At 44.3% G+C, this 22803-nt stretch overlaps 1 protein-coding gene across 3 annotated transcripts in view; it reads left to right on the top strand.

Moving 5' to 3' along the window:
* The window catches only part of FAM76B (family with sequence similarity 76 member B), a 135345-nt gene extending 112836 nt beyond the window's left edge, over nt 1–22509 (top strand). For 2 of the 3 annotated variants that reach the window (XM_085621418.1, XM_085621416.1), the window contains exon 11: nt 21693–22509. The gene's annotated coding sequence lies outside the window, so the exon portion shown is untranslated. Of the gene's footprint in view, nt 1–14835; nt 14917–21692 lie in introns of all 3 variants that reach the window. The other variant, XR_014967663.1, reaches the window with a different exon arrangement.
* Nucleotides 22510–22803: the final 294 nt, after the last annotated feature.

Here is a 22803-nt window from a genome sequence, read left to right as displayed (position 1 = left end):
GTCATGTGTAGTGCGGCTCGATGGCAGAAACGTTACGCTGTACCTGAGGTAGCCATGGTTTCGCAGTAATGCAACATGCAACATGAAGTAAAACTTTAGAAATGTTACAAGGACTGCACCATTGACTGGGATTATCTTGAGGGAGTCTTGCGCACAAGTTTTCAAGCAAGAATGTATTTTTACTTGTAAAGTTAAGGGCGTGAATATAGAACCGGAAGGAACCCATGTTATTGCCTGTTTTTAATTACTGCTGGTGCTGAGCCCTGGTAAGACCTGCCACACTTTAAGCCACGGGTCGACGTGACTTGCGGTGGCCATGTGCCACCTGAGCCGCTCCACAAGCCAGGGCATCTCACTGAATGCATTCTACCAGGGGTTCTTTGGTCAGAATACAAATCCGGATTAAAGGGGGCTATCCCTTCCGTGTCTCTATAGGAAAGGAGGGTACCCCTATCCAGCCAAACCGAATGAAAATACAGGAAAAGGTGTAATAAATTGTGTTTATTGAGAGACGAGTCACTGGGTGAGAAGGCTTGTAGAAATAAATGACGTCCTAAGTGACATTGGCGTACCGCCAGTGGCTGGGGCGTTTCATCACTTGAATGGTCTTTAGATACAGCATGTGTACTGTTGCCCCTTTTTTAACTCCGCTTCGAATACATCCGGGGTCCGCAGGTCCTGTAGGTAGAGTTGTGTGTAGTTAATATGCTGGTGGTGGTGGTGGTAGGGGAAGGCGGAGGGTGTGAGGTGTAGTTGGATGCAGGAGTGGTGGACCGTAGGTATGTGAAGGGATATGACGCTGTGGAGGAGTGAGGAAAAGGAGGGGTTGAGAGACTTGGGGTTGTGACTCAGCGGTGTTGTTGGGTCATAGTGGACTCTGGGACATTTAGAGCTTTAGGGCAGTGGGAGTTGAGGGCTGTCGAGGGTGGAGGAAAGTCGGGGCTCTCTGGCAGTTATCTGATGTCCCGGGGATGATGGAGCACATGGAAGGATGTGGGGCAATGAAGAATGAGGAGCGGTCGGGGCTCCAGGACAGTCAGGGCTCAGGTATATGGGATAATATAACATAAAGTGCATTTCTAGAGCACACAATCACCCAAGGGCATCTTGGCACTGAATAGCCGATGTTTATTGTTACCCAACTCAATGGTACTCATTTTATCGACCTCAGAAGGATGAAAGGCTGAGTGGACCCACTGGGATTTGAACCTGTGAGCATGAGTTCAAACACCGGCCCCTACAGTGGGCGCATTAGTCCACTAAGCCACCAGACCTGGTTCTGTTGGTGAAGGGCATGGAAGGAAGTATGACAGTGAGGAATTAGGGGCAGTTAGGTCTCTAGGACAGTGAGAGCTCAGGTAGAGGGGAACGTGCAGGTCATGGAAAAATGTGGGACAATAAAGCATCAGGAGGAGTCAGAGCTTCTGGCAGTCAGGGCTTCGGTGCAGGACATAGAAGGATGTGGGCCAGTAAAGAACGAGGGGCAGATGGGGCTCCTGGACAGTCCGAGCTCCGGTACAGGGGATGGTGCAGAGCGTTGAAGGATGTTGGACAATGAAGCATCAGGGGCCGTCAGGGCTCCAGGACACTCAGGGCTTAGGTACAGGGTATAGTGCAGGGCATGGAAGGATGTGGGACAGTAATGAATGAGGGCAGTTGGGGCTCATGGATTGTCAGGGCTTAGGTACAGGTAATGGTAAAGGGCATAGAAGGATTTGGAACAGTGAGGAATTATGGGCAATCAGGGCTGTAGGACAGTGAGAGCTCAGGTATAGGGGTTGGTGCAGGGCATGGAAGGATCTGAGACAGTGAAGCGCAGGTGCAATCAGAGCTTTTGGACAGTCAGGACTAAGATGCAGGCCATGGAAGGATGTGGGACAGTGAAGAAAGAGGGGCATTCAGAGATCTGGGACAGTCAAGACTCGGGTACAGGGGATGGTGCAGGGCATGGAAGGATGTGGGACAGTGAGGAATAATGGGCAGCCAGGGCTCTGGGACAGTCAGAGCTCGGGTACAGGGGATGGTGCAGGCATCGAAGGATGTGGAGCAGTGAGGAATGATGGGCAGTGGAGAATGAGGGGCAATCAGGGCTCGGGTACAAGGGAGGGTGCAGGGCATTGAACGATATGGTACAGTGATGAATTGGGGGCCGTCAGAGCTCTGGGGCAGTCAGGGCTCAGCGACAGGGGATGGTGCAGGCTTGGAAGGATGTGGGACAGTGATGAATGAGGGCAGTTAGGGCTCCGGGATTGTCAGGGCTCAGGTACAGGTAATGGTAAAGGGCATAGAAGGATTTGAAACAGTGAGGAATTATGGGCAGTCAGGGCTGTAGGACAGTGAGAGCTCAGGTATAGGGGTTGGTGCAGGGCATGGAAGGATGTGAGAGAGTGAGGATTTATGGGCAGCCAGGGCTCTGGGACAGTCAGAGCTCAGGTACAGGGGATGGTGCAGGCATGGAAGGATGTGGAGCAGTGAGGAATGATGGGCAGTGGGGAAAGAGGGGCAATTGGGGCTCGGGTACAAGGGATGGTGCAGGGCATGGAACGATGTGGTACAGTGAAGAATTAGGGGCAGTCGGAGCTCTGGGGCAGTCAGGGCTCAGCAACAGGGGATGGTGCAGGCCTGGAAGGATGTGGCATAGTGATAAATGAGCGGCAATAGAGGTCTGGGACAGTCAGGGCTCAGGTACCAGGGATGGTGCAGGGTCTGGTCAGATGTGGGACAGTGAAGTATCAAGAACAGTCAGAGCTTCTGGACAGTCAGGGCTCAGATGCAGTGCATAGAAGGATGTGGGACAGTGAGGAATGAGGGGCAGTAGGGGCTCCGGGGACAGTCAGGGCTCAGGTACAGGAAATGGTACAGGCATAGAAGGATGTGGGACAGTGAGGAATGAGGGGCAGTAGGGGCTCAGGTACAGGAAAGGGTACAGGCATGGTAGGATGTGGGTCAGTGATATATGAGAGGCAGTTGAGGCTCTGGGACAGTCAGAGCTCAGTTACAGGAGCAGGGCATGGAAGGATGGGGGCCGCGTAGCATCAGGGGCAACTAGGGCTCCAGGACAGTCATGGTTCAGGTACAGGGCATAGAAGGATGCAGTGGCGGGTGGAGCGGGTGAAAATAATATACTTATCTCTCCCCTGCCACCGTCTCTCCTCCTTTGTCTCTCCTCCCGGCAGACGGGAGCACATAGGCTCTCCTAAGCCAATCATGATGCCGCTGTCACCAGCATGACATCAGTGTCATGACTGGTCTGAGTGGCCTGGTTCGGCGCTCAGACGAGGAGTGGGAGCCTGTGCATGTTCTCCACTCAGGCTGTGCAATGCAACCAGGTGCACATGACGGCCAAACTGTCATGTGCCCTTAACTGCACATATCCCCCCCCCCCCCCCCCCCCCACTCTGACAGCCCAGCCCTGCCCTAGCCTGGCTCACAATGAAAAATAAAATGATAATATTGCGTTATCATTTTCTTTTTTGCACTTCTCAAAAGCAGTGGGTTGACGCTCCTCCGCCTTAGCGAATGAGCCTCCGCTGGAAGGATGTGGGATAGTGAAGAATGAGGGACAGTGAGGAATGAAGCGCTGTCGGGGTCCCTGGACAGGCATGGCCCAGGTGCAGGGCATGGAAGGATGTGGGACCGTGAAGACAGAAACAGTCGGGCTATGGGGCAGGTGGGACTGTAGAACAGAGACGCATGATGTACAGAGGAGTTACAGACAGTGGAACAGGGCAGTGTTATGTGCCGGACAGGAGGAATATTTTATGTTCTTCGGGGTATAGCTGTATGGGCCTGGAGAGCAGCTCTCGCTTCCGTACATTAGTATGCTTGAAAAAGGGACCTTGTGTCCCATGGGCAAAGAACAAGAAGTTATCTTTGGTAACAGCAGGCTGTTTAAGTACAACATTAATGCTCCCAACACGCCCCTTTTCAAATCCCAGCCTCCATATACACAGTTTGAAGCTCTTATCAGATGGTAGCGTCGGCATACTCCAGTGTGAAGTCTATGTGCTGATTACGGAGCCAGCACAGCTACTGTCTACCTTGCAGGGTGGCTGCCCGTTCACCTCATACATGTTTGCGTTTAGCTGCAGCACAGATATAGACAAGTTTCATGTTTCCAAAAACCTAGTCAGTGCGTCACGTTCGTCAATTTATGTGTTGGAGTCATAAACAAATCAATATTGCTAAGATTGTAAGAGTAGCTGAGAAAAAATTGTAAAATTAAAAAATAAACACCTGAAATAACTAGAAAATATGGAAGATTGGCTCAGGGATAGGAGCCTTGTTGTAAGGCCTTGTGCTGCTTGGGTCCCACAAGTAATTTAAGTAGTTAAGGGTTAGGCCAGGACTGTTCACATTGCTCGCTGGCTGAGCGTATGCGAGGCTCGTGCATGGCCAGGTGCCCTCTTTCAGAAAGACAAGGTGAGAAAGAGTGATCAGAATTCCTAAAGAGGAGATATGGGATAAAGTACCCCCTGCCGTACATTATAAGGATATTGTAAGTGATTGAGGAGTCCCATAATTATATAGAGGAATGAGCCCGAAGGACTAGTTCCTTTATATGGTTGGAGAACTCCGAGGTGAGTTGCAATATCCTTATAATGTATTGCAGGGGGTACTTTATTCCTTATAATACATGGTCACACCATCACCTTTCTTACAAACCACTTAAATCATTGGTGCCTAGCTCTTCATATAAGAGAGCATGTTTGCAAACATGAAGGATGAAATAGAATCCTAGTCTCTCTAGTGTAAAACTCAACACATGAAACAGCTGCTAGATAAGTGTTTCAAAAATAAATTAGAAGCAGTTTAATACCAGTCATTAAAAAGAAATGCAAAGTAGAAACATACAGAAACATTCTAACTGTTCCATTACTACCTTAGAAGTGTTAAAAATAAACATGTTGCCATAAATTCCCCTTTCAGATTGTAATAGCACAACTAGAAAAATAGAATAGAAGAAAGAAAACTACTGTTAGTTTACGCTGTTTAAACTGCTGTTTGAAAAATTGGTCCATGACCTGTCTTTCACCTCGGCTGCTGGTTCTGTCAGCAGGCATTGTGATCTCAGAACTCGACTGTAATTAGTTATTACAGTTGACTTCTGACGTTAATTCTTTATAATCAGCGATTGAGTGCATCACAAGTCGTCGATTATAAAATTAGAGACAAGCTTTTAATACAGGGTTGCAGAATCCCAAGTATTATAGAAATATAAGACTATCTCTCTTGTCTCATTGATGTAGCACCTAAGCATTATAACATTAAGATGGAACATTTTTTTTTTTTTTAATGAAAAGTCCCCCTTTTTAAAATGTGTCAAACAAGCGTAACCCTTGTTTTAAAATATCCTTTTGATTCAACTCCCCAATAGGTGGCAAACGTGCATGGGAGTCACATTAGTAAAATAACTTAAATATTCCTTTCACTGTTCCATTCGGGGTGATACCTTGTTTTTTTTTATTATAGTGCTCAAATAGTCACAAGGCCTCTTCAGGGCACCAATAAAAGCAAAACATGATCTTAAACCTCTTAGCCCCTGGCACATGGTTTATATATGAAAATATGCACTGTGAACCATATATTTGCATGCATATATAAAACACATTGCTGCGTTTTTACCTTACCTATGACTGTAAAGGAGGGCGCAATAAGGTTTCGACAGCCCTTCTTCTGATGAACTGGCATTATTCCTCACCTATTTTTCTGGGACTTGGTCCCTGCTTTTGGGGTTAAAAGGATGGCTAGCTCGGGCATCAGCAGTGGGTTGTTGGCACTGCACAAATTAACAAATAAGATTCTTATTGTTCTTGAATTAGCTGGACTTCTTTCATTCTAGGGCCTTTTCCATGGGCCATCATGCTTGTGAGTGAAGGCATCCTGCGGGGCATGCCTGGTATCTCGCCGCCCCATGGAACTGCTCATGTGAACTTGGGCCCACCAATAGTTTTCCGAACTTGGCTCCTATGTCCCAGGAATTGTTAGTCCCAGAGGGAGTGAGCGAGAAAGCGACACTACAGAAATAAATTGTTATACCAAGGCTAATAGAGTTCTGGACCCCAGACTCCTCATTGGTAGTTCCCAGCCTTTCGGATTCTGTTGTCAGCTGTCTGGGAGAGTCAATCATTGACATATCGCAGAAGACGAAACGATTTCGATTGATTACAATTTTTTATTGTCTCCAACCTAAGATTTTGCTTGATAGTGTAACAGGGTTGCATGTCAGAGTATCATCTACAGAACCATCATCTGACATATATATTATGCCCTAATTATCATTTTACAAAAATATCATCCCGCTCGGTGTAGCTCCTCTATTAGTATCTCTAATGAGGCACAATTTTAATAAACAATATTTCGGACACAATATTCTGACAACAATATTCTGCTGCTTACCTAAGGGGGGAATACTTCAGAAAACAAACGGTCGATCCAGGGTGCCTTCTCACCTTTCAATGCACTTGCCAATTTAAGAAATTGACAGTCAGTCATAAAGGATTGATGGTTCAGGATATCCAGAAGGACTGCCCAGTCCCAAGGAATCAAGTGTTATGGGAGTGGCTGTCTTCTAAATATTATTTTTCTTATCACTCCACCACAAAAGTTACTTTGCAATAAATTAACATCTGTGGTAGACTGACTTTGTCAAGTTTTATCTGTTCTCTGAGTATTTGACTATAGTTGCGCTCCATTGCACAGTCTCATTTGAGTGGAGGATAGACAACACAAGGTGGCGTGTTGCTCCAGCCATAAATTAGTGGGGTTGGGAATTTGTGTTCCAGCCACATTGATACCTAAATGCTCAAACCGTTTGTTTCCAAGGTAATCTAAGGCCACGATTACAAATTTGACTGAATAGTTTGATGAATTTACCACATATCGTACAGCGTGATTTATTTTCCACATGTCGTAAATTCCACCTATTAAAAGTTTTTAACAGGAAAATGAGGCATAACGTGCAGAATCAGTTTTTAATACACCAAATTCCCTTTTCCATTTTTTCGACACCTTTTGCCCAATAAAAACGTTGAGGGAGAAACCACATAGAAGTGATAATAGTCACACGGCTTGCAGTCCTTATCTTGTAGCGAAGGCCTTAGTTGTCAAGAGAATGAGCTTGAAATCTCGTGAAGTTATCAGTTTTTGTGAACTGACAGCGCAAGAATTCAACTCGCAAGACAGCGACACATGCGGTTGTCGAGGATTAAGTGAAGGTGTCCCGACACCTCTCCAATCCCATTGGTGCGCCTCAGTGTCAGTCATGCTCTCTGACACCAATGGATTGTCTTAGAGGTGAAAAGGAATTAAAACATGGTGTCTAACACCCCTTGCGTAAGTACTTCCAAACAAGACGTCACGAGCTCCGAGGCAGATATGTTTTTAATGCTTCAGTTGATTAAACTTATGCAGACATATTTTTCCGTTAGGGTTTCCATTACATAGAGAAGAGATCTAGGCATCAATGTGACATCTCGCAGGGTTCACGGCGGAGCTAGACTGCGTTCCTATTACAGGCCAAAAATACCATCTGCAAATTAAGCTAACTCCCGGGTCAAACGTCAGTCGCCTGGAGGTCTGTCGCTTCCAAATAAAAGAAGCTGTTATTGATTTATTTGTTTTAAAGAATTAAGATGATATAGGAGAGATCGCTTGAAAAAGATGTAAGAAAGTAGGGAGGGCACCATGTGACTATTTTGGATCCAGTAATTACCCTGACTAATCTCGCATAGTTATCCCATATTAATTACTTTTGGATTTTATATAGGAGGGTTTCATACAATATTAATTTTGTTTTCCATTTCCCCAGTAGATGGCAGTGTTGCACCTCCTGTTCCATTGAGCTGTCCTTTTTTTTTTTCTTCCTTCCTTCCCGTTTTTTAATTACTTTTTATTTACAGGTGACTTCCCCCAAAGCTGCTTCCGAGCATCTGGTTACAGACAACTTTAGCTGTTTCTGCCCTGCTAGTGGGTTTCGTACATTTCAGAGCACGGCAAACAGTGATATATCTACTGCTTTTCACTTAAAATTATAAGTGATAGAGCTCGGTATAGTTCAGCTCCTTATCATTACATGCATGGTATTATGCTGCCACCATGCGCCCACTTTGATATTGCAGGCATGCAAACCAAACACTGCCATGGTAATAATGCTTGTTTTCCTTCTTTTTAGGTCTGCCCCTTTTGATTTTACTAACATTGTACGTACAATATACTTATAGTGGCATTCAGCCAGTTCTCTTCATCCATTGGTCTGTTAATGCGTTACTCACAGTTTTCTTTTGCCACTGCAGCAGGGGGTAAAGGGTCAACCCAATTCAGCCACTGGCTAAATTCATTGTTAGTGACGGCACTCTCTTATATCACAATGGGCACATCCGCACACAAAGCACCTCCCTACAGAGTCAGGGACAACAATGCCAATGTGTGGTTATTTTTGTGTTCACCCATTTTGTAGATTGATGGATACCCTACAGCTTCACCAGCAATAAAGTTTTGCCAAATAAATGACAAAATAAAACAAGCACTGATAAGGTCAAAAAGGCTGGTGTGCAACACAAAGCCCACTTGGCATTTTCAGTGCTTTTTTAGGTCTGGCTTGACCAAGCAGCTCTCTTTATTCCCTATTATATGCATTTATGTATGTGTTGTTTTTGGACAAGGCAAGGATACAGTCAACAAGTGATTGGAGAGTGGTGGGTTTCTGGAAACAGTGGTGCACTGTTACTGCTTTTTGAAGTAGTGTTATTTAACCCCTTCGGTGCTCATGACGGAACGGTTCCGTCATGAGCCACGGTTGAGCTGTGCTCATGACGGAACCGTTCCGTCATGACCCCGCCCGCGCAAGATTCCGTCAGCACAGCGGCGGAATCTGCGCAGCATGGAAGGGGTTAAAGAGATGCATCTTCAAACCTTTGCAAAATTGGAGCAGGGTTAGGCAGTCCTGATGGATACGGGCATGTTGGTCTAGATCCTGGCTGCATAGATAGAAATGTTCTGTTGTGTTTGTTTTCTTCTTTACACTTCTTTGTCTCCAATCTAATGAAGTCCTAGCTTACCAGAGATGGTAGGTGTGTGATCCAGATAGACATGGGTGCTGGTCTTGGTAGATTTGCAGTGAGTTATAAAGATATACCAGCCAGCAAAGTGAACCATTGGAGTTTCATCAGGAAGCGGGTGATGTGAACATATTACTTAAGGCTCTGAATGAGACATACTGCAGCAAGAACGTTGGCTTTCATGGTTAAACGGGAGATAGGTTTGTATAATTTTAAAGAAACAAATGGGTTACACTGCTTATGTATCAGCATAATGATGGCAAGCATCCCTCAACCCGCACTGCCTGCAACAGCAATAGAAGCTTTGGACCAATATTGTCCCATAAACACTTGAATATTTCCTCTGGGAGACCATTAGAGCCAATGATTTACTAGACAGAAGATGACCAATAGCTGTTTCAGTCTCTTCCAGTGTAAGATCTCAAATTTTGTATTTTTGAATTAATGAATATTGGAAGGGCTAAAACTCTCAAGAAACCGCCAGGATCCTGGAGAATATATCAGCATCATCCCCTGGGAGAAGGAACTAGACTAGAGAGAGGTTTATTTTGTATATAAACCTTTATAATATTCCTGAAACACTTGGCCAGTTTTAACATTATTGTGTACGGCGCGACCATCCATGTTGTCCACTGCAGCTATCCATCTCATTGCCCGCTCAGTGGCTCAACCAGGCTATCATTTTCCCTTAATTATTACTAGTTTTTTACAGCAACGGCCCGTCAGTATGGGGCGTTCCAGGAAAGAAGAATTTCTGTCAGGCTGAACAAGGAAAGGTCAGGCTGACAGACACTCTTTTGGTTCAGGTCAGGCCGACAGGAACTAGCTCAGGCTTCTGGCTACCTGAGTTGAACTTTGCCAGGCAGGGGATTTCACAGAACTGTGGGCGTGACCTCCTCAGCCTGACAAAAGTGCCTAGAGGTGCCTGGCAAAAGTACCTCGAGGCCCTTCCCTTCCTGATGAAGGGGGGCGTCACCAATTACGTTGGACCTGGGCACTTCAGTTTTAAGCCCTGAAGTGCCCAGGGCCTAGTGTCACTCAGTGACATCTCATGTGGGGGGTCAGCAGTCTCACTGACCCCATCCCACTCTGTGGTGAGATTGGGACTCCTGCCTTCCCTCATTGAGGGAGCTCTGAGGCTTGGGACTGCTGCCTTCCCTCATTGGCTGACCTAAAGCCAGCCAAAGAGGGAAGGCAGCAGCCCCAACCCTCCTGGGAGCTCTGAGGCTTGGGACTGCTGCCTTCCCTCATTGGCTGACCTAAAGCCAGCCAAAGAGGGAAGGCAGCAGTCCCAATCCTCCTGTTTTGTGTTATTTTTTGTAGGGTGCATGATTGTATGTATAAATGTATGTGTATTTGTTAGTGAGTGTTGTGAACAGGTGTGTGTGTGTGCGTGTGTGAAGGAATGGGTGTGAGTGAGGTGTATGGGTGCGTTTGTACACCACCCCTGCCCCCGCCCTCACCCCCTACCCTACTCCCTGGTAAAATTACCGGCTACCACTGGTCTTGGATAGCCTCCTCATCACCTCTAGGAAATGTGACCTGGCAGCAGCAGTGGTTGCCTCTGCATGATCTCTTTTCACCCTCGAGGGTATGCCAATCCCAGGAACTGGCTGAAGCAACCAATTTCCCTCAGCAGCTTCATCGTCTTCCTCAAGATCTCAATTCATGCTGGATCTAGTTCTGACTTTCAGTGCAATACATGGAAAAACAGTCAACAAGCAGAGAAGGGATGAGCCTAAAAGTCGTATAGTTCCATAGTCTGGGGACTCTCAATAGTCGCAACAGCAGCAGCAGTGCCAGTCCTGGTATAAGCACCGATTGCACCTAGAAAGGCTGGCGGTTATGTCCTCTTGCATCCTTTTCCAGGACCTTCACTGGTTGTCCAGTGCTTGCATCCTGCCTGTGTCACTGCTGGTTGTTTGCTGTTCTCAGTCCACACTGTTTGGTGCAAGCCACCCATGGATCCATGCCAGCTTAGCATCAAACTGAAAAAAGGACTGTGGAACAGTAGCAGCAATGTCTTTTGGTAATGATCAACAAGGCACAGCCACAAGTCTTGCTGCTGTTGCTATAGGTGGTACATGTGTGCTACTATAAGCAAGCGCATAGAACAGAAACAAGACCTACACACGAAGGGCGCACAAACAACTACACACTCACCTTGGGTTCTGATCCAGGATAAACCTTGGGAGTCTTCATATAATCAAAGTATGGTAAGACTTACTAAGTAGCCTCAATGGCCGTCAGCACGTCCACACAGCGACCCACTCTAAAGGCCACACCCTAGATCAGGTCTGGACCTACAACCTTGACATCACAGCACTCACAATCCTCCCTTGCCTCTGGTCGGACCATTCCTTAATTTCTTTCCTTCTTTTGGTTCCCCCACCGCCCTCCCGTAGCCGTGGCACTAGCCTTCTGGCTCGCAACTGGATTAAAGTCAACCTTGACCTTTTCCTTTCCTCCCTAACATCCTCCGTTCCACCCGGCTTAGGCCCTCCAGATTCCCAGGAAGCTGCTCTCGTCGATTGGTTGGAATCTGCCAGTAACATAGTCGCCCCTCTCAAGTCTATCCGAACTAAGCGCCCTCACGACGCTCATCGCTGGTTCTCCGATAGCCTCAAATCCCTTAAACTGGGACTTCGCCAAGCTGAGCGCCGCTGGCGTCGAAACTACGACCCCTTAGAAAAAGTCCATTTCCTCAAACTATCCGGAGAATACAAACACACAATCTCATCCGCAAAATCTGTCTATTTTTCCACAAAAATTCTCAACTCTGTGAATAAATCCAAAGACATTTTTGCGATTGTGGAGGAACTCTCACACCCGGACAGAGTGACCATCAAACCCCTCCCTTCTCGGGCACTCTGTGACTCCCTCAACCAATTTTTCATTGACAAAATCAGTAAAATCAAAAACAGTATTTCCTCCAGCCCTCCAGCAATGTCTCCCCCAGAGGCTGCTCCCTTTTTCAACTCTCACTCCTTGTCACAGCTGCCTCCTATATCCGACGAAGTCTTCTTCCCCCTGCTTTATAAAGTCTCATCCGGTTCCCCCACTGATTGCTGTCCCCCAGCAATTCTCCGGACTGCTTTTTTGTCCTGCCCTGGCCCCCCACTGGCCCTCTTGAATAACTCTCTGCTGCTCGGCGTGGTCCCCAGCCAATTCAAGAACGCCGAAGTTACCCCATATTAAAAAAAACCAACGCCGATCCCACGGTCCTGGGCAACTTCCGCCCTATTTCTCTCCTGCCTTACCTAAGCAAGGTACTCGAGACGCACGTGACCAGCGTCCTCAGTTCCTTCATCGAGGACTCCAACTTCTTAGACTCACAGCAAGCTGGGTTTAGACCTGCCCACTCGACAGAGTCTGTTATCCTCTCTGTTATGGAGGAACTCCGTAGAGGCGCCGACTCTAACACCAGTCAAGCCCTGGTGCTTCTAGATCTGTCAGCAGCCTTCGACACGGTCGATCATTCCATCTTAGTCGACCGTGTCAAAGAGGCAGGCATTAGCGGGACGGCCCTTAATTGGGTTCGTTCCTTCCTTGCAGACCGCCATCAATCGGTCCGTCTCTCTCAGTTCACGGCAAACCAGACGAGAGTCACCTGCGGTGTCCCGCAGGGTTCATCCCTGTCACCCCTTCTCTTTAACCTTTACCTCACCCCCCTGATCCGCTCCCTCCGCGGTAGGAATGTCACTGCATTTAATTATGCAGATGACATTCAGCTCGTCTTCAATCTCAACTCCTCGGACGAAGCGGCTCTAGATTTCCAGTCCACCCTCTGTCACATCAGTAATTGGATGGGCACACACCATCTTAAACTTAACCCCGACAAGACGGAGCTCGTTCTTGTCGGAGGCCCTTCCAATCCCTGGAATTCCACCTTCTGGCCCTCCTCCCTCGGCCCTCCCCCCCACCCTGCTGACAAAGTGAAAAGCCTTGGGGTCTAAATCTCCCAAGACCTCTCAATGCAGCATCAGGTCAGTGCCACCGTGTCCTCCTGCTTCTTCCAGCTCCGGAAGATTCGAAAAATAGCCCACTTTCTGACCACTGAAGCCCTCACCCTGGTACTACTGGCATTAGTCATCTCCCGAATCGACTACGCCAACGCCCTATACGTTGGCATCCCACAATATCAAATCAACAGACTACAACTTATTCAGAACCAAGCAGCTCGCCTTATCTATCACCAACCGAAACACCACCACGTCCGTCCCCTCCTCAAGGCCCTCCATTGGCTTCCTATCTCGGAGCGCTGCAAGTTTAAACTTGGTTGCCTAATCCATAAATCTCTGGCAGGCACCGGTCCTTCCTTCATTTCCTCCCTCTTGCATCCCTATACCCCCTCTAGGAATCTCCGCTCCTCTCATCTTGCGCTCCTTCAGACTCCCCGCTTCAAGCGCAAAAAACACGGCGGTCTCAGGTTCTCCTTTCTGGCACCCTCTTTCTGGAACTCTCTACCGCTGGAATTGAGACTTTCTCCCTCTTATCTTCACTTCAGGTCCCTCCTAAAAACCCACCTTTTTCTCGGTATCTATTCATAAATCTCTTTCTCCTTGTTCTTGCTTCTGCCTCTCGTTGATTAAAGTGAATAGCGCCAAGAAACCGTCCGGTGAATGCCGCGCTTTACAAATAATTTTTACATTACATTACATTACATTACGTAAGAAATAGTGAAATGCTGGAAAGAATTACTAATAGTGGTAAAGTTGCACTGAGACCTCAGCAAACTTGTAAGTGTAAAATGTCGTTTGGGAGAAACAATGTGGAAAATGTTAAATTGGGATGCTCTTAGGGGGTACATGCTTCCCCATAGTTTTTCTCGGTTTAGCAATTCATATACAGGGCTTTCTATTCAGCACCTCAGAGGGCTTTGATTTAATCCTGTTCTGGCATCTTTAGTCACACCTGTAATGATAGAGGATTTGGAGAGAGTGAGCACCAGCAACCTCTGTTACAAGAGCAGTCAAGCCACAATCCATTGGTCTCTTGAGGAAGTATAACTGAGGAATGTTGCTTAGGCAGGGAGAAGCTCAGCCAAAGAGCATTTGGACCTGGAGCTCAGACAGAAAATGGCACTCTCTTCATTTTATGCGTAAGTGTCACATTCAGGATCTCATTCTGGGACAGTCATTTCATCTAGAGGTTCTTCTTTCCAAGTTGATGGAGCACTGGAGGAAGAACTAGATGTAGGATTGTGTTCAAGGTTTTTATTTAAAAGCACAGTGGTTGCATCCAATAATCCATCCTCATATCTACAGGGAATACCCTAGGCATGAACGATTTCATTAAGTCATTTTGAATGCTCAAGTACTTACAGCCTAACAATTGCTGACATTTCTATTATTTTGTAGTAGGCATACTTCCACATCGCTACCTTGGCTGGGCCTGTAGATTCCGTACAGAAGGAGGGTGAGAGCACACTGCCCCACATCCCAGCACTCAGTTTGCCTTAATGCATCATGGGAAATTCAGTGAATGATAACACTTCAGTAGTATTCTTTAATTTGTCACCCTTGTTGATGCAGACTGTGCTGTGTAACTCTAGACACATGTTTCTGGATTCATTCCATCATCGGTAGAGAGCTCAAGTCGTTTTGGGGGTGCTGGGATGTGAGGCAGTGTGCTCCCACCCTCCTGTAGATTCCTTGCCAAGTTCTAGTATTTATATGACCCTTTGCACCAAGCCTTAGTTAGTTTCAGAGTGATGCAGTCGGGTTATGTTGCAGCCATCCCTATCTCCCACTAATGCATATCGCTTTCTTTACAGTCGATTGGGCAGTGTTTTGGAGGGTTTCCAGAACAACTTCTATGTGTTGCTATAACTCAAATCAACCAGAATTATATCAAGGTAATGTTGAAGGCTAACCCGTATTTTTTCACAAACCTAATTACTAATTTTCACCAAAAAACAGACTTTTCAGCTCCCAGCCTTCATCAATGTGCCCCACATAGGCCACCAAGGAGGACATTGGGAAAGGGTTATTGGGGAAGGAATGTATTTATTTCATGTTATGTAATGCTTTGAATTAATTGATCATTAAATACATTTGATTTAAATGTGCCCTACCATTCAAAAGCAGGGGGGGGGGGGACTTATTTTCTTAGATGATAATGGAATTTTTATATACGGCATTGCTAGCTTTAGACAATGTTAGGAAAAGGTAGTTGACAAGCTTGAACGATTTTAAGTATTGGGGATTATAGTGTCTGAATGCCAAGAAAAGGCTTTTGACTGGGTTGACTGTAGTCCCCTGGATGAAATTAATTCCAAACTGATGAGTACAGATATTGAAGATGTTCAGTAAAAGCTTGCCATGTTTGTAGATGCTGTGTTGACTTATAACTGACCCAGTCGTGTCATTACCAGAATTCTCACGCAAAGATTAAGTTTGTACATTTATATAGCACAGCCTCTCACCCATGAGGGCATGCAGGTGCTGTTCATGAGCACGGGGAGAAGTGATTTGTCCAGAATCACAGGTTGTTGCGCCGACTCCGAGTCTCGAACCCGGATCCCCAACTCCTGAGTCGGCATGGTTAGGGAGTGACCGCTGTTGCGAGCACCACTACCTAATCATAAAACCCTCTATAAAACCTCTGGTTGTAAATTACATTGGCATGGATCTGAGAAACCTAATTTCACATCCCCAATTATAATGGGAATTTTCTTTAAAACTTTTTCCTCTTCAGAGGGACAAGCAAACATAAATAAAAATTTGGTAATAAGCACCCCGAATAACTGCTGCGACCTCTTCAAGGTCAAGTGTGTGTCAAAATATTAGCACAGACTTTGACAAGTTTTGACACATTCTCAATATGTCAGTATGAAACAATGGGGTAGCCCAGTTTAGTGCAGAACCTGGTGATTTGGTACTTTAAGGGAACAGTGGTTCTGCCACTGTTTAACTTAAACAAGAAACCTTCAATCAATTCTATCTCTCTTATAAGAGGAGACCAATCAATTAATGAAAATGCATTTTTACTTATGTCCAAACCAAAAACGAATAATAGACACAGTGTGCAGTTCTTGAAACAAAGTATCAACACAGTCGGTAATTTATTACTTTTCAGTTATTCTGGGTGATCTTTAACACTTAACATTAAAGCGTCGATGTTTCGACCCCTGGGATAAGTGGGGTCTTCTTCGGGACTAAATAATTGGTCTGTTTGTGGCCTTTAGAAGGGTTCCACCCTGGCATGTGTTACAGCACGGCAACTCGTACTCATGCGATGACTGATGACCTGACTCTGTATGTTCTCTGGTCACTCGATAATGTTTACTCTGTGGCAAGGCTTCCTCCGGCGTGTGGCGCACAGGGTTCCATTGATGTATCTCTTTACGATTCAAGAGATGGCTTCTAGGGGCCTTCCGCCTCCAAATATAACTTTGCAGTTATTCAAAAGAATGCAGCCGCGTTAGATGAGCGCTTCACGGTTTCTCTTTCTGATGGACTGAAAGCCCAAGTATCCAAAGGTGACTAACCTGCCTTGGATACCACTGCAAAGTTATATTTGGATGTCAAGTGTTAATGATCACCCAGAATAACTGAAAAGTAATAAACTACCGACTGGGTTGATACTTTGTTTCAAGAACTGCACACTGTGTCTATTTTGTCTTTTGAGTATATGTTCATGTAATCTGTATATAATGTGTTGTGATATGTAAATATATATATTGTTGTTTTTTTTGTTCACTTCACGTCACAAACCTGAATGTCATTGTAGAGAGTCGTTCTGTGTGTGTGTGTGTATATATATATATATATATATTTATATATATATGTTCAAATTGTTTGCACTAACCTACAATTATTTAAGATATAAAATCCTATAATGAAATAGAATACATGAGTTTTTTCGTTTTTGGTTTGGACACAAGTAAAAATTCCTTTTCATTAATTGATTGGTCTCATCTTATAAGAGAGATAGAATTGAATGAAGGTTTCTTGTTTAAGTTAAACAGTGGCAGAACCACTGTTCCCTTATAGTACATTCTCAATATGAGCAATAAACATGGATAAGATGAGCATTTTACTGTGCCAGAATGTACTAGACACTTCCAGCGCAGAAAGGTCTTATAGTTATCACTGTGCTCAGAAGCAGAACAACATTCTCTGCCAGGGCACTGCGCACACAAACACTCTATTGCACTCATTCAACACTGTAGACACATACAAGAGAGCAAGATATGCCTCATAGTTGTATATCAATATGCTTACAGCCACCTTGCAGAATGGCTCTGCCCATGTTTCTCTCCCACAGGATGGCCTGTTATCCAACAGAACACATGATTAGAATATCTTGCATTCATAGAACATGGCACACCTAGGCTTTATTGTATCACAACCGTACACATCAGAAAAACGTAATTGCATGCATACATGTAGGTGTGATTTAGCACAATCGGCTACTACAGTTCTCCATATCAAACATTGGTGCATATTGTTCAATTCTGTCCAGACGTGTGTCTGTATGTATGTTATATTTAAGTACCTAGGAGCTAGCCAAGAGGCAGGGGGTGCTTCTGAGGGTCAAAGGCAAATATAACTCACTGTCCCCCAAAGGAACACCTTAGAGCAGTGGTTCTTAATCTGAGGTCCAGGGACCTCTAGGGGTCCGCAAAGCAGTCAGGGGGCCCGCGACTGGTAAGAAAATTAAACAATATTAACCAACTTATAAAGTGTATATAAATAAAGAAGCAAAGTGTAAAATTGAACATTTGAAAACATTCTCTTAATGGAAGGAGTTTGAAATTGGAGGCTAAAAAATAAGTTAGTATTCTCAGATTGATTTGTGGGAGCAGTGTAAGTGCATCAAACAGATTACATTATGGCTAATGTGTGGTCTCATTTGAATTTAGAAAAGCTCCAATCTTTCCATTAAAACAATTTATTTTTTATTTTTTATATTTGTTTGTGAATTAAATAAAATAATTCATTTTTGTGTATTTATGTGATGAATGCTTGTTTCTGTAATTTTTGTGTGGTTCTTTTGCAGTTCAAATGATTGAAAAAGCTTACGCCTGGGTTCCCGGCGTCTAGTAATGTGACAATGGGAGTTCCTGGGTTCCAGTAATGATTAAGTGGGGGTCCACAGAAATGAAAAGGTTAAGAACCACTGCCTTAGAGAGTCAACCTAACACACTCATGCACATAACACATCATCAAAACCATATATTTGGCAAAATGTTGCTATCTCAACAGCACATACCTATTACCAAAACAACATACATCTTACCAGCATTTGGAAAACGCTAGCTTAAACATACCACACCCTAACGCATCACAACTATGTAGTCTAGAGAACAGTGGACTTAGAATGGATAGGGAGCAGCTGTTCATCCCAGCGTTACAGAATAAACAGCAAAGTCATTTAGAATACCCATCCATACCCATTGTACAAAACAAAGATCGGAAACATTTTATTTTTCACATTAACCAACATGAACAGGTACAAAACAACGTATTGAATAAATAATCATTTGCTAACTGAACACAATGGTACTCTTCAACCTGACTAAGGGCCTGATTATGAGTTTGGTGGTACGATGGACTTCCAAACCCACGGTGGCCGACCACCGTATTTTGAGTTGGGCGGTTGGTCTGCCCTGGGACCGCTGCTATCGCCAGGGATCTGTGATTCCCGTCGGTTTTGCAGTGGTCTGAGGCCCGCAATATGCTGGTGTGCCGCTGCGGCACCACCAAGCATATTATGAGTTTCCTCACCGCCACAGTTTTCATGGCGGTGAGCCCACCATGAAAACTGCGGTGGTGAGGAAACGAAGGGATCCCCTGTTGCCTCAGGGCCATTGGGTGCCAGCAGGTGGGTGCATACTGTGCCTCCTGTGTGCATGTACCCCAGTTCCTGCATGACATGGACTACACCTGTCCATGCCGTGCAGGAATGGGCTTTGGTGTTTCCATTGCGGTGCCTTTCTAAGGCTCACAGACTGGGTCCGCCAAAGCACCGCCCACCAGAACAGGAGGAAACTCCTAATCCGGCAGGTGGTCGGCAGTCAAGTTTGGCAGTCAAGTTTGGCGGTGTGGGATGCTGGCATGGCAGCCCGCTCCCACATCGCCAAACTCGAAATCAGGCCCTAAATCAAGGAATATCATGAAAAGGATGTCCAGATTTCGAAAGTGCTAGGGTGCCATATAAATGAAAGAAATGCTCTGTACAAATGGTGATAACTTTACAGAAACGAATTTTTATGAGATTAGGTGATGATGGGTTTAATTAAGTAAATCACATGAAACTAGAGATGATGAGGGTTGGTGGGGAAGTGTAAGAGGGTGAACTGGGTTTCTCCTGCTCTCCACAGGTCTAACTTTAGTAGCTGAATAGTGGTTACTCCCTACGATCACCTTGAGTATTCTCAGGAAAATGATGCTGACATACATGTTCTTTTCAAGAAGTCTCTTTTTGAGGGGTGTTGTCCTAATTTCCGTTTCTTGACTGACATCTAGAAGGAGGCTTGTGGGAAACTTCTCTATCAGCCGGTTGTTTCCTGTTGCAAAACCAAACTGTCCAGTTGATTATTTTGTAACTTTTTATGATGGATTGTGCAGTTGCCCATCTCTTCTTGCTGTCCTGTTCTTGTTCTTCACATAGGATGTACTGCTTTTTAGGTCTCGTTAAGGCAGAGCTTGCGCTGTCTCTTTTAGACATGCTGTAATCAGGATATGGGTATGAAGCTCCGCCCACTTTCCGCTTTTTAATTGGCTCCTGTCACTGTCCTTTGTAAATGGTGGCTTTTCATTGGTCAATAGTGTTGGTAGTCCCTCCTTAGCACCACCTTTTCATTTCTTGTAACCTCCCATGAGGACACCCCCTGTTACATGTGTTGTTATTCGGTTCGTTTTATTTACAGCCTCCAAGCACTATTTCCCCACATGGCTCTCTCCTGCCTGCTGTTGCAGGCATGACATGCTTTTTTTTTGTAATGTACCCAGCACGGAAAACTCTACTAACATAATGGCGGCCACGCCTTTCTTGTGTATTTGCGGCACCGAACGCGGACTCATGCCTTTTTTCTTCTGTTTATTTACTTTTGTGAAAATGGCAGCACCCGAGCTTTTACTTTTGAAGCAATCACAGCACGCTTGCTTTAGCATAAGATGTTTAAAGCTAAAGAGCAGGTGCCGCCATTGAAACAAAAGTAAAAAAGATTTTAAAAAGCATGCAGCTGGCATTTTTTTCAATTTTTTTACTTTGGATACAATCACTGCACCCGTGCTTTAGCTTTAAACATCTTAAGCTAAAGCACGGGTGCCGCGTGTTTTTCTATGTCTTTACCTTTGAAACAACCGTAGCACCCACACTTTAGCTTAAAATGTATGAAGCTAAAGTGCCACGATTGTTTGAGCTATTGGCGTTGCATTAGTATTAGCAGCGTCAATAGTTCAAACGTTTTCTAATGCGAGGCCTATTGCATTGCAAATGCTTGTTTGTTCCAGTGATCACACTTGTTGGGATGCATGCTCCTGTCTTTCTATCAACATTTTTTCGCACTGCTGCTTTTTTTTGCTTTTGAAGATGTTAGCTGTAATCGGTTTTTGATAGAGCCCCCCCCAATCCCTCACCCTCTGCCTTTCCTATTTCTTCTTGATTCTCAAAACAGGCTTTTGACGTTTGTTAAACTTCTTACTTAGAAGCTGTATGTTCCATTGTATTTTTGGAGCACTGCCAGAAGACTTGTTTATGGAAGGGGATAGGTCTTATTATCTTGGGGAAGTTTATGTGTCTTTCAGGATTTTCCTTGAAGAGAAAAAGTCCAGCCATCTTCAATTTCTGATCTACTTTCTTACTAAGATCAACATAAATGTTTCCATTGGTTTTTGGACTAGGGAATTTTACTCACAGAGCACAAGGGTCCTTCTGCACTGGTATGCTTCCTTGGTCCTACTGCCTTCCTTGTCCCACAACTCCCATTGTTAACGCACTCTGCATTTGCCGTCATCCGTCCACAGAAGTAGCCATGTCCTAACTGGTGCATACATCATACTTCACCTCAATTATAAATTGAGTTAGATATACTTTTGTAATTCAGGCTTTTATCAATAGACAAAATAAAATGACCATACCATAAGAACCATGGATGTCTAGATGGGAGAAAAGTACTAAAATCAGCTGAAATGTAACTTGTAACGGGCACAGGAAATCCATCTATTTTTGATTTGTATAATAAGCCACAGATCAATACCTAAACACTCATTACTCTTTCTGTGCCACAGAAATGTCACCGGATTTAAAGGGAATGTCAAACTGAGTAGTCAAATAAACACTGGTGGTCACAGTCTTTGGAAGGAGGTATCTCTAAATACTGATTTAAAGAACCTAAAGGTTTTAAGAATTTTGAAACATGGCCAATGAATATAGTTTCCGAGATACTTACTGAAACCTGAACCATTTGGTAGTGCTACAACAATGACATTTTAATTTTCCCTGTGTGTTGCATGAAATGTCAAGCCTGCTTACATCAAAGTCATAGAAAAAGTGGGTCTAGTACCAGAAATTAAGTGAGGTGTAGTACGCCAGCTGTTTGTTATTCCTATTGAAAAAGTATACTATAATGAAGTCAGTATTGAGAATAATTGATAATACCCTTGTCCTGTATTCTTTCAGATTTCAATGGGAACCAATCACATTGGATCTATGGTGGGAATGAACAAGATGGAATGTTCTAAGAAGACATCGATCTCCAGAACAGATGGTGTTACGAAGCAAGGCCACAATCCGAAGCCAGTTTTTTGAAGTTCTATATTCCACAATCTTGAAAGGACATATCTTCAATGAAAATATGGACTTTGATGCGGAGAGTGTCACAATCAAACAGAATTTCAAGGTGATATACATTCAAGAAGAATAAGGCCATTTGTGTTATTTATGATATACCACATTCTCAACAAGGGTCAAGTAAACTTTATGTCACTTGGAGAAGGTGTTGTAATGAAGATTAGAGTCACAACTGCAGGAACAAGAGGATGATTTGGGAATAGCAGTGAAAACCGGAAGCCATAAAACAATTTCTCTCAAATATAGACATTTGAAAAACAACAAAACGTTCCTAAAAAGAAAACACAATAGCAAACAGAAAAATTACAAAAAAGATTGTGAAAATGTCTAGCTGAAGGAAGGCTGAAAGGAAACAGTATCCAACAGTACTAGCCAGATTATACAAATCCTTCATGTTGTGAGCATATTTTGCTTCTGAACTACCTCTGAATACCATAGTGTCATCATGTGAGCAGTCTAATATTTTAATACTCCAATTTTTATTTGAAAAATGTTGTTTGTCTATGTGAAATTAACTAGTAATATAAAGGGACACAGTGTCATGTTTATACATATAAAGAAAAATGGTATTCCAATTTGAGAACAATATTTGTTTTATTTCGTCATATATTGTGGGTCTACAAATTAAATTGAAGTTTTGAACTAATAATTGATGTGATCTACTATGTACAGGAAGACATACTTGCTTAACATGATTGGAGATTGCTAGTCATATTTACTGACCAAATTCATCATTCAACGTTATTGTGTGGTTGTATAATTTGGCACTCTGTAGCCATTATTAGGTACCACCTCACTGCACATAAGATCTTGGTCATGCCTTGCGATATTATCTGTATCTCAGCTGACTGTGAAACAGTCTGTGGAGAAAGGTGTGCTATTTGATGAAATACCAGGAGTTTTGTGACACCGCAGCCAATCAGATTTATTCTTAACTGTA

This window comes from Triturus cristatus, chromosome 8, assembly GCF_964204655.1.
Source record: "Triturus cristatus chromosome 8, aTriCri1.1, whole genome shotgun sequence".
Lineage (NCBI taxonomy): Eukaryota > Metazoa > Chordata > Amphibia > Caudata > Salamandridae > Triturus > Triturus cristatus.
The sequence above is the reverse complement of the archived record's forward strand: the minus strand, read 5'-3'. Positions and strand labels throughout refer to the sequence as shown.